Raw genomic sequence first — 13136 nt, 5'->3', positions numbered from 1 at the left:
TATCAAAAAGGCAAAGCGTGGTTTGATTTTTTTACTGTTTGAACAAGTTACAATCTATTCCTCCTATCTAACACAGGAGTATCCGAACCTTTGTGGTTGACCAAAACCCTCTAGAATTCAAGTCACCTAATCCTTATAAAATAGCATGTACTGGATTTGATAGGGACAGTTTTGCCTATTTTTATATCAGTAGTCTGGAAATCACTACTATTCCTTAATCTTGCTGGATTTCTGGAGCCAATGTGCACTATAGACAGACAGGAGGCAGAAAAGCAGGGATCCACTGGTAGGTAGCAGCAGCGTCTTCTCAGAAGTCTCTTGTTCGTTAGTTTCCTCTCCTATAAAATAACAGGTTTCTGCTATCACCTAATAACCTAATCAGAAGTCTTCAACATAGTGGTCTTCAAACTACTTTTTTTTCTACTTTAGCAGCAGAACCTATTTCTCAACTGTAATCCCAACATATAAAATAGATGTTTTTGAAAGCAGTTGTGCACTGGGTGACGCTGAATGAAGCAGAAGCCCCACTCCTTTCACTTTCCCCTCCCCTCCCAGAGGTTCCCTCTAGGGCCCAAACCCAGGTGGTATCCCAACAGTTTGAAAAACACACGGTACTGGTACCAAAACAGATACACAGACCAGTGGAACACAACAGAGGCCTCAGAAATAACACCACACATCTACCACCATCTGATATTTGACAAACCTGACAAAAACAAGAAATGGGGAAAGGATTCCCTATTTAATAAACAGTGTTGGGAAAACTGGCTAGCCATACGCAGAAAACTGAAACTGGACCCCTTCCTTACACCTTATACAAAAATTGACTCAACATGGATTAAAGACTTAAATGTAAGACATAAAACCATAAAAACTCTAGAAGAAAACCTAGGCAATACCATTCAGGACATAGGCATGGGCAAAAACTTCATGATTAAAACACCAAAAGCAATGGCAACAAAAGTCAAAATTGACAAATGGGATCTAATTAAACTAAAGAGCTTCTGCACAGCAAAAGAAACTATTATCAGAGTGAACAGGCAACCTATGGAATGGGAGAAAATTTTTCCAATCTATCCATCTGACAAAGGGCTAATATCCAGAATCTACAAGGAGTTTAAACAAATTTACAAGAAAAAAACAAACAACCCCATCAAAAAGTGGGCAAAGGATATGAAGAGACACTTCTCAAAAGAAGGCATTTAAGCAGCCAACAAACATGAAAAAAAGCTCATCATCACTGGTCATTAGAGAAATGCAAATCAAAACCACAATGAGATACCATCTTATGCCAGTTAGAATGGCGATTATTAAAGAGTCAGAAAACAGATGCTGGGCTGGGCGTGGTGGCTCACGCTTGTAATCCCAGCACTTTGGGAGGCCGAGGCAGGCGGATCACGAGGTCAGGAGATCGAGACCACGGTGAAACCCCGTCTCTACTAAAAATACAAAAAAAATTAGCCGGGCGTGGTGGCGGGCGCCTGTAGTCCCAGCTACTCAGAGAGGCTGAAGCAGGAGAGTGGTGTGAACCTGGGAGGCGGAGCTTGCAGTGAGCCGAGATCGCGCCAATGCACTCCAGCCTGGGCGATAGAGCGAGACTCCGTCTCAAAAAAAAAAAAAAAAAAAAAAAACAGATGCTGGAGAGGATGTGGAGAAATAGGAACGCTTTTACTCTGTTGGTGGGAGTGCAAATTAGTTCAACCATTGTGGAAGACAGTGTGGCAATTCCTCAAGGATCCAGAACCAGAAATACCATCTGACCCAGCAATTCCATTACTGGGTATATACCCATAGGAGTATAAATCATGCTGCTATAAAGACACATGCACGCATGTGTTTATTGCAGCACTATTCACAATAGCAAAGACTTGGAACCAACCCAAATGCCAACTGGATTAAGAAAATGTGGCACATATACACCGTGGAATACTATGCAGACATAAAAAAGAATGAGTTCACGTGCTTTGCAGGGACATGGATGGAGCTGGAAATCATCATTCTCAGCAAACTAACACAGGAACAGAAAACCAAACAACGCATGTTCTCACTCTTAAGTGGGAGTTGAACAATGAGAACATATAGACACAGGGAGGGGAACATCACACACTGGGGCCTGTTGGGGGGTGGGGGGCAAGGAGAGGGAGAGCATTAGGAGAAATACCTAATGCAGATGACAGGCTGATGGGTGCAGCAAACCACCATGGCACATGTATACCATGGCACATGTATATATATGCAGAACACTGCATGTTCTGCATATATATCCCAGAACTTTAAGTATAATTAAAACAAACAAAAAGATTCAGTTAGGGGGGAGAAAAAAAAGAAAGAAAGAAAGAAAAGAAAAGCACTGGATGGAGTGACATCCAAAACCTCCTCTAGGTCAAACTTGCCATCTCGAGGTTTTGGGAACTGTGGCCCCTCTCACAAATCCTGCATTACTCACTGCCAAATCTAACCGTTTTACCTCTTGACACTCCCTCTCCCATGCTCCTCCCCACAGCCCCCAAGGATGAAGGCTCTTCTCTTTTCTGGGGCCCTGAGTTCCTGCCAGTTGCACATCAGGTACAACACTCTAAGGTCCTAGACATAGCTTAAAATACAGTTTTACTGAAATGTTAAGTTCATAGCAGAAACAAGGTTAAACCCAAGTTCCAGTTCTCAGGCACTTTAGTGTTTATCAATACAGCAGGCAGATTATTATTATTACAGCTGTGATAAAGACACAAAAATAGCAATAAATGGTAAGCAATCAAGATCAGAAGAGAAATGAAAAATCGAAAAACAAATTACTCATGTAATTACAATTTTTAGAAAATCTGAAAAATACTTGCGAATATTCCTATAATCTAAACTGTATCTCCAGAAGAGGAAAGAAGCATACTAAGGCTAGAACCAACTTAAAAAATAAAAATAAAAAGCTGTCCTACCTCCATCAGATGGGTTAAACAATTCATTTCTCTATTATATAAACAAGGACTACATGAGGCAGGCAGATACTTGAAGTCAGGAGTTTGAGACCAGCCTGGCCAACACAGTAAAACCCCGTCTCTACTGAAAATACAAAATAAGCTGTGCACAGTGGCAGTAGACTGTAATCTCAACTACAGAAGGCTGTGGCAGAACAATCGCTTGAACCCGGAGGTGGAGGTTGCAGTGAGCTGAGATCATGCCATTGCACTCTAGCCTGAGCAACAGGCGAGATTCTGTCTCAAAAACAAAAAATAAAAAATAAACAAGGACTACAAAATTGAGCAATGTCCAAAACGATCCTTTCTTTGAAAAGATCTCTCAGCACTGTTATATTTGTAGATTCTAAAATCAACACTGCAAATTCTTCACCCCTGCCTACCCCATCTCTCAGCACTGTTATATTTGTAGATTCTAAAATCAACACTGCAAATTCTTCACCCCTGCCTACCCCATCTCTTTCACCTTTTTACCTTTTCCAATATCAAAATGTAAATGTGCTGTTGACATATCTTTAAATGTAAGAATTAACCAAAGTATCCTATTTAATGAGTACATACATTTTAATACCTAAATTCATCTAGATTTTGGCAAAGTAGCAAGATAAATGATAAAGGCCCATAAATATCCAGTCCCCTCAAAAAAATCTTATTCAAAATGCAATCTACCCTTTACCCACCTAAAATAAGCATCATTTAGCTGCTACCATATTCACATCTGTTCTCACTTGTTCTTGAGAGACAGTAAAAGGGGTTGGAAGCAGGAGAGGAAGAGACTGAGGCTCTAACCACATTCTATTTCTTACCTTGTTTTCATCTTTCAATTGATCTGAGAGTACTTTTATTAGTTTCAAGCCTAACAGGATTTTCTGCACTGAAGATACCTTATTATAAAATAGCCACAAAATGGCAATTTCTCCTGTCATGTAAGTGATGTATATGAGAGAGTAACTACATATCCAAGAAAATGCACTGGTAATGAGTTTTCTTGTTACATTAGAGAAACATCTGAAAGCATGCTTAAGTGCCATTAGTACTTTTTGGTCAGAAGGATCACTGAAACGATGTAATTCCAGATCCTCTACAATCTCCACATTTCAGAAAACCTAGGGGAAATCCTGCACTAAAAAAATTGGTGTAGAACTGCTAAGAAAGATATGCAAAGTGCAACTTCATAAAATATTCACCTTACTTTTGAACTGTTTCCAAATTCTTAGTTGCAAGCTTAGAAACTATGTTGTAACAGAAACAGTGCCTTCTGCGCAGTCTCTTAATGTCTTTGTAATTCCAGGCACAAGGCTTCACTTCTATTATGTATCAATACACGAATATTGATTACTAGATTTTTTAAATTCTCAAACAATAATCATCATCCTAGTTATTACTAAAAGAATAAATAACTTCCTTCACAGAACTAGTGGGTCCCAACAGATGTTTATAATTATTAGATTATAATTGTATATGTGTTTATACATTAGAACTTTTCTAGAATAAGGCTGAAATTTTACCTTTCAAATTCGCATATGGAATATACGCCCTCAGTCCAATGACTTTCCCATGACAAAAATCAACATGTACTCAAGTGAACAAAAATGTTGCACTTTTTATTAAGAAAAGCTTAAGGACTGAACCACCATACGCTTAACAGTAAACATACGCATTGATCTGTGTCTGTAGCCCCTTAAAATACAAATGTAAGCCTTTCCAGTAATCTGTCTCCTCAAACCACTTCAATATGGCAGTCTCTCATTTCACTCCCTTTCAGGCCAGAAGGCAAAATCCATAGTGACTGTTTCCAAAGTGAATGGGCACCAGAAAGAGAATCCAGAGTTTTGACAACAGTCATGTGCTAGCCAGCTATGACACACTCACCTACACTCTCATTCTAGAAAGTGCCCCGATACTTACCTGTGTTTCACAGGGGTTACATAAGGCAGAGTAATTCAATCTGGCAAAGACACAGCACTAAGTGGGGAATAAGTGATTAGTATTCACAGAACACTGTGTGCAATCAGCCAGTTATAAGATAGGTAAAATTCTGGCCTTGATGGTCAGTCTTTCAATTGGCCACACTCTGGTCAGTTCAACAGGATGAGCCTTACTCTTTTCTCTTTGCTACTGCATGGATGGCTACAATTAACAAAATGTATTAGTTTGAGACTGAAATATTAGATTTTTTTTTTTTCTGAGACAGGGTCTCGCTCTGTCAACCATGCTGGAGTGCAGGCATGCCATCACGGCTCGCCGCAGCCTCAAGCAATCCTCTTGGCTCAAGCGATCCTTCTGCCTTGGCCTCCCAAGTAGCTAGAACTAAAGGCATGCACCACCATGCCTAGCTAATTTTCTTTTTTTTTCAGTAGAGACGAGTCTCCCTGTGTTGCCCAGGCTAGACTCAAACTCCTAGCCTCAAGTGATTCTCCTACCTCTGCCTCCCAAAGTGCTGAGACTACAGGCGTGAGCCACTGCACCTGGCTGATGCTTATTGCTGTGGCTAGAGGACCAACAATGTTCTCACTTCAAAACTTTTTTCAAGGTATGTGCTTTTAGGTGACTCCATGCTATTGACACACAGCTGATAAAAAGTATGGGTCTGATGATTTACAGCTAGTAAGAGCTCTTCTGCACACAAGTCTGACGATTATATTGTTAAGATAGAGGAGGATGGAGCTCCCATGTGGATGCAAATGGTCAATGTTACTTCTGAAACCATGGCCAGGTTGAATTACTCTCTCGCCTCCAGGGTCAAGGGAAGTGAAGCTTTGACCTCCTGTCTCAGGCAGGATCAAGCATGGACATACATCTTCATGATGGTATAGTACACTCTTGCTTTGTTTTATAGATTTCCAAAGCACCTTTGCTCACATTAAATTTCAGGGTTTTCGTTGACTCTCTAACGTCCTCCTTCCGTCCCATCTCATCACTGCCTTTTCAAGTGTAATTGATTCCCCTATGCTCCGGAAACCTTTTTCAGTCCTTCCTAGCACTAAACAATGACACTCATTAAAGAACAAAAATTTAGGGGCCGGGCACAGTGGCTCACCTCTGTAATCCCGACACTTTGGGAGGCTGAGGCAGGTGGATCACCCGAGGTCAGGAGTTCAAGACCAGCATGACCAACATGGCAAAACCCCATCTCTACTAAAAAAATACAAAAATTAGCCAGGCGTGGTGGTGCACGCCTGTAATCCCAGCTAGTTGGGAGGCTGAGGCAGGAGAATCACTTGAACCAGGGAGGTGGAGGTTGCAGTAAGCCAAGATCGTACCACGGCACTCCTGGGCAACAGAGTGAGACTCTGTCTCCAAAAAAAAAAAAAAGAAGATCGCTTAAGAGATACTTCAATAACTAGAATAAGAGATGGGTAAGAGATAGCAAGAGAAGTAATGAGAAGTGGTCAGATTCTGGATATATTTTGAAGGCCCAAATGATTTGCTGATAGACTATGTGATATAAGAAAAAAGGGAAATCAAGGATGACTCCATGTTTTGGCTTGGGCAACTTACAAGGACTGTGTCTCAAACAATAAATAAAATTAAGTTTTTAAAATTAAATTTTAAAAATAGAAATAAATAAAATTAAAAGACTAAATAGCATCATTAAGGGAGAAAGTGAGACAGAAATGTGAAGAACGCCATAGACTGAACCCTAGTAGAAATGCTGAGAAAGAGTCAGCAAAGGAAAGCAAAAAAAAGAGAGACAGAGAAACCAGTTGTGTGTGGTGTCCTGGAAGCCTCAAAGAGGTATTTCAAGGAGGAAAAAGTGATTAACTGTCAAACACTGATGAGAGATCAACTGCTTCAAGAACTAAGACAAGACCACTGTACTGGCGATATGAAGGTCAAGAGTGAACTTGACAAGGGCAGCTTCAGTGAAGTGTCGCGAGGATGCTGGAGGCGATGCCCTATGGGTCAAGAGAGATAAGAGAGAGCGAGTACAACCTGTTCTTAAGAAGGTTTTTGTTGGACAAGAGGTGTTTGTTTGTTTGTTTGTTTGAGACAGGATCTTACTCTGTCACCCAGTCTGGAATGCAGTGTGATCTCAGCTCACCACAACCTCTGCCTCCTGGGCTCAAGTGATCCTCCCACCTCAGCCTCCCGAGGATCTGGGACTACAGGAGCACATCACCATGCCTGGCTAATTTTTTTTTTTTTTTTTTTTAATAGGGACAGGGTTTTGCCATGTTGCCCAGGCTGGTCTTGAACTCCCGGACTCAAACAATCCACCCACCTTGGCCTCCCAAAGTGCTGGGATTACAGGTAAAGCCACACCACGCCTAGCCTACAAGAGGACGTTGGTTACAGAGGTTATTTTAAAAACTAAAAAAAGAGTAAAATTCTTTTAAAAAAATTTTTGCTTAAAAAAGGAGAAAGGTAGGGCAGTTGCTGGAAGGGGTTGTGGGGTCAATGAAGTTTTCATTACGGAAGACAACCCGGATTGCTTTTACATGGATAGGAAAGGTTCAACTGAAATGGGATTATGTTTGCAGAAGTGAGAGGGGAGAATTGCTGGAATAATGTTCTCAACTTTGTCAAAAAGGGAGGAGATCTAATCCACTAGTATACAGTTGGCCTTTGCTAAAGGCTCAGACAGTCCATCCTTAGTTGCAGGAGAAATGCAATGAGTATGTGCACAGATTCAGATAGGTGAGTACGTGTAACCAAGTTTTCTTCTAATTGCTTCTGCTATCTCAGAGCATATAAGGAATAAAGAGAATAAGAAACAGACGAAGATGTCCTCAACCTAATTGATTCCGACAGGTGATGAAGTAAGAAGCCTCTAGTCTCTTGACATTATACATAAGTTCATTCTGAGATTAGAAATGAAAAATGAGTCTCAAGGCCCTACAAAGCCTTATGAACACTAACTTGGTCAACCCAGCACATTTTCCCATTGGTTATAGCCGACTGTGATTGGCCTGTGGCACCACTAAAAATGCCCCTTTCTTATGGGCATGGCCATCTTCTTCAACCTGGTTCAAGCAAAGAAAAGGAAATGCCACTCAGAATGACCTCTGCATATCTCTTCACTTAAGCTCCTCCATGGGAAAGAAGATAAGAACTTATTTGGTTTTTGACGTACTGACCACGCTACAAATAGAATGGCCTCAATGAAGCTTGTTCAACATCACTTTCTGCTAACAATCTGTTAGATCAATTACTTCCAAACTGTATCTTCAGACATTTAAATCAGGGTAGAATTTGGAGATAACCCCAAATCTAGGACAGAGCCCCTAAATACTTGGGGGAACAGAAGAAAGACTTGGTAAATAAATGGGGCATTTTATAAACAAGGTGATAATGATACTTGGAAAAATCAATATAAACCCAGAATATTTGACACTTATTTTTGTCAATGATTTAAAAATAACTTCTCATAAAATCAACGGAAGACTAGCACTATACACAAATAACAATTTAACAAATACGTTTTAGTTTTTACATGTCTTTTACAAAGCAGATAAGATGAACGTGTCTTCTGAAATAAAAGTAGTGTTCACTCCCACAGTATGCTACCAATAGTGGATTCAATACACATTTATTCCAATGCTTTGTTAATGGCTCTGGCATTTAAAATAATTTGATGCAAGTCTCACAACCGTTTGCTCTTCAACTGCAAAGTTGAACTACTTAATGCTGGTTATAACTCTCACATAAGGAACTTCCACAGAAATTTAAAATTTCCATTACCATGTACAGTTTACAATCCAGAAGTAGCACTTAGAGGATTATATTCCTAAAAGTACCATGCATGTCCATGTGTAATTTCCAAATTTTTTCAGATTATGGTATAATGTATTTAAAAATTCAAAAGGGTTTTATGTATCATCACGTAAATTAAAAAACAATGTTGGCAGAGCAAGATGGCGGAATAGAAGCTTACACCCTTTGTACCTGTCATAGGAACACCAAATTTTAACAAGTATCTGCACACAGATAAGCACCATCACAAGAACCAAAAATCAGGTGAGAAATCACAGTACCTGGTTTCATATCTCTGAAAAAGGTATTGAGGAGGGTCCAACAGACAGTCTTGAATCACCAACACCAACCCTCCCTTATCCCCTGGCAACAGCTGTACAGCATGGAGAGTATCTGCACTTGCAGAGTACAGCAACTGGGGGACATTACATTGAACTCACTGCTCCCCTGTCATAGTGGAGAGCAAAGCCAGGCTGGGCTCAGCCAGCACCCACACACACAGGAGCATCTGGACCAGCCCTAGCCAGAGAATCACCCATCTCAGTGGTCAGAACTCGAGTTTGTTGGCAAGCTTCGTCACCCGTGGCCGAAGTGCTCTGGGGTCCTAGGTAAACTTGAAAGGCAGTCTAGGACACATGGACTGCAATTCCTAGGCAACTTCTAATGCTGGGCTGGGCTGACAGCTAGAGGACTAGATGGCACCTGACCTAGGAAGTCACTGGCCAAGGTGGCTAAAGAAGTGATTGCACCATCCCTCCCCCAACCCCAGGCAGCACAGCAGACAGAGATGAAAGTGTCTCTTTCCTTCTGCTTAAGGAGAAGAGGGCAAAGAGTAGAGAGGACTTTGTCATGCATCTAGGATACCAGTTCAGCCAGCCATAGCAAGATAGGATGCTGGGCAGAATTGTGGGACCCCCATTCCAGGCCTTAGCTCCCAGACAGCGTTTCTTCTTCTTTTTTTTTTTTTTTTTTTTGAGATGAAGTCTCACTCCATCGCCCAGGCAAGAGTACAGTGGCATGATCTTGGCTCACTGCAACCTCTGTTTCCCAGGTTTGAGCAATTCTCGTGCCTTAGCCTCCTGAGTAGCTGGAATTACAGGTGCGCGCTACCACACCCAGGTAATTTAATGATTTTAGTAGAGATGGGGTTTTGCCATGTTGGCCAGGCTGGTCTCGAACTCCTAACCTCAGGTGAACCACCCGCCTCAGCCTCCCAAAGCCCTGGGATTACAGGTATGAGCCACTGCACCCAGCCTCCAGACGACATTTCTAGACACATCCTAGGCCAGAAGGGAACCTGCTGCCTAGAAGGAAAGGACCCAGTCCTGGCAGCATTTATCACCTGCTAACTGAAGAGCCTTTGGGCCCTGAATAACCAGCAATGATACCAGGTACTACACTAAGGGCCTTGGGTGAGCCTCGGAGACTTGCTGGCTTCAGGTGATACCCAACACATTACCAGCTGTGGTGGCTATAGTCAAAGACTCCTCTCTGAAAAAAGCAGAGGGAAAGGTAAAGGGACTTTGTCTTGCACCTTAGGTACCAGCTTGGCCACAGTGAGATAGAGCAACAAGCAGGCTCTTGGTGTCACGGAGTCCAGGCCTAGGCTCATGGACAACACTTCTGGACCTGCCCTGGGCCAGAGGGGAGCCCAATGCCCTGAAGGTTGAGTCCCAGGCCTAGCAGCATTCACCATAAGCTAATGAAAGAGCCCTTGGCCTTTAAGTGAACATTAGCAGTGGCCTGGTAGAGCTCTCCCATGGGCCAGTGGTAGTGGTGCTCACAGGGAGAGGCTCCTGTGCCTGTGGAAAGGGGAGGGAAGAGCGGGAAGGACTTTATATTGGGGTTTGAGTGTCAGCTTAGCCACAGTAGAATAGGACATCAGGCAAATTTCTAAGGTTTTTTATTCCAATCCCCGGCTCCCAGAAAACATCTCTGGACCTATTTGGGGCCTGGGGAAACTTGTTGCCCTGAAAGGAAGAACAAAACCTGGCTGGCTTTGCCACCTGGTGACTACGTAGATCCCTGAGGTCCCGAGTGACCATAGGTGGTAGACAGGTCGTGGTTACAGTGGGCCTTAAGACCCATTGTGGTGCTGGCTTCAGGTCTAACCTAGAACAGTTTTAGTGGTGGTGGCCACACGGGTGTTTGCATCACCATACCCCCAGTTCCAGGTGGCTGAGCAAAGAGAGAGAGAGACTCTATTTGTTTGGGAGAAAATAAGGAAAAAGAACAAGAGTCTCTGCCTGGTAACCCAGAGAATTCTTCCAGATCTTATCCAAGACCACCAAGGCAGTACCTCTACAAGTATAGAGAAACCACATCATTATTGGGCTTGGGACCCAAGTCCCTTCGAATACCTGGAAAGCCTTCTCAAGAAGGACAGGCACGTACAAGCCTAGACTGTGAAAACTACAATAAATACCTAACTCTTCAATGCCCAGACACCAAAGAACATCGGCAAGCATCAAGGTCATCCAGGAAAACATGACTTCACCAAATGAACTAACTAAGGCAGCAGGGACCGATCCTGGAGAAAGAGGGACATGTGACATTTCAGAAAGTAAATTCAAAATAGTCCTTTTGAGGAAACTCAAAAAATTCAAAATAACACAGAGAAGGAATTCAGAAGTCTATCAGATAAATTTAACCAAGAGATCGAAATAATTAAAAAGAATCAAGCAGAAATTCTAGAGTTGAAAAATGCAACTCACATACTGAGAAATGCATCAGAGTCACTTAACAGCAGAATGGAACAAGTGGAAGAAAGAATTAGTGAGCCTGAAGACAGGCTACTTAAAAATATAGTCAGAGGAGACAAAAAAGAATAAAAAATGATGAAGCATGCCTACAAGATCTAGGAAACAGCCTCAAAAGGGAAAATCTCAGCGTTACTGGCCCTAAAGAGGAGGTAGAGAAAGAGGGGTAGAAAGTTTACGCAAATGGATAATATCAGAGAACTTCCCAAACCTTAAGAAAGAGATCAACATTCAAGTACAAGAAGTTTATAGGACACCAAGCAGATTTAACCCAAAGAAGACGACCTCATGGCATCTAAGAATCAAACTCCCAAAGGTGAAGGATAAAGAAAGAATCCCAAAAGCAGCAAGAGAAAAGAAACAAATAACATTCAGTGGAGCTCCAATACGTCTGGCAGCAGGCTTTTCAGTGGAAATCTTACCGGCCAGAAGAGAGTGGTGTGATATATTTAAAGTGCTGAAGGAAAAAAACTCTTACCCTAGAATAGTATATCTTGCAAAAAATATCCTTCAAACATGAAGGAGAAATAAAGGCCTTCCCAGAAAAAAAAAAAAAATGCTGAGGGATTTCATCAACACCAGATGTGTCCTACAAGAAATGCTGAGAGGAGGTCTTTAATCTGAAAAAGGACATTAACAAGCAATAAAAAGTCATCTGAAGGTACAAAACTTGCTGGTAATAGTAAGCACACAGAAAAACACGGAATATCATAACATTATAATTGTGGTGGTTAAACTACACCTAGCTAGAAAGGCTAAATGATGAACCAATCAAAAATAATAACAACAACTGGTCAAGACACAGACATTGTAAGACATAAAAAGGAACAAAAAAAGGTAAAAAGCCGGGAGAATGAAGTTAAAAGTGTAGAGTTTTTATCAGTTTTCTTTTTGCGTGTTTGTTTATGCAATCAGCGTTGTCATCAGTTTAAAATAATGGGTTATAAGACAGTATTTGCAAGCCTCACAGTAGCCTCAAATAGAAAAATACACAATACACAAAAAATAAAAAGCAAGAAATTAAATCATACCACCAGAGAAAAGCACCTTCACTAAAAGGAAGACAGGAAGGAAAGAAAGAAGAGAAGGCTGCAAAACAATTAGAAAACAAGTAACAAAACGACAGGAGTAAGTCCCTACTTATCAATAATAACATTGAATGTAAATGGACTAAACTCTCCAATGAAAAGACATGGGCGGGGCTGAATGGATGAAAAAAACAAGACCCCACAATCTGGTGCCTACAGGAAATGCATTTCACCTATAAAGGTTCACATAGACTGAAAACGAAGGGATAGAAAAAGACATTTCCATGTCAATGGAAACCAAAAAAGAGCAGGGGTAGCTATAATTATATCAGACAAAACAGATTTCAGGACAAACTGTAAGAAGAGACAAAGAAGGTCATTATATAATGATAAAGAGGTAAATCCAGCAGCAGGATGTAATAACTGTGTACCCGCCCAATGGGCTCACCTTGCCTGCTGCCTAGACAGAACCAACTTATCAAAACAGGGGAACTGCAATGGAGAAAGAGTAATTCACACAGAGCTGGCTGTGTGGGAGACCAGAGTTTTATTATTACTCAAATCAGTCTCTCTAGCATTTGGAGATCAGAGATTTTAAGGATAATTTGGCTGGTAAGAGCTTGGGAAGTGGGGAGTGCTGATTGGTCAGGTTGAAGATGGAATCATAGTGGGTTCAAGTGAGG

General features: G+C 41.5%; 1 protein-coding gene across 5 annotated transcripts in view; it reads right to left on the bottom strand.

Moving 5' to 3' along the window:
• Positions 1 to 13136, bottom strand: part of OSBPL1A (oxysterol binding protein like 1A) — a 233523-nt gene that overhangs the window by 78897 nt on the left and 141490 nt on the right. The window lies entirely within an intron of this gene.

Source organism: Hylobates moloch, unplaced genomic scaffold, assembly GCF_009828535.3.
Source record: "Hylobates moloch isolate HMO894 unplaced genomic scaffold, HMol_V3 SCAFFOLD_5, whole genome shotgun sequence".
Lineage (NCBI taxonomy): Eukaryota > Metazoa > Chordata > Mammalia > Primates > Hylobatidae > Hylobates > Hylobates moloch.
Note: the sequence above shows the minus strand (reverse complement) of the source record. Positions and strands in the feature narration are given on the sequence as shown.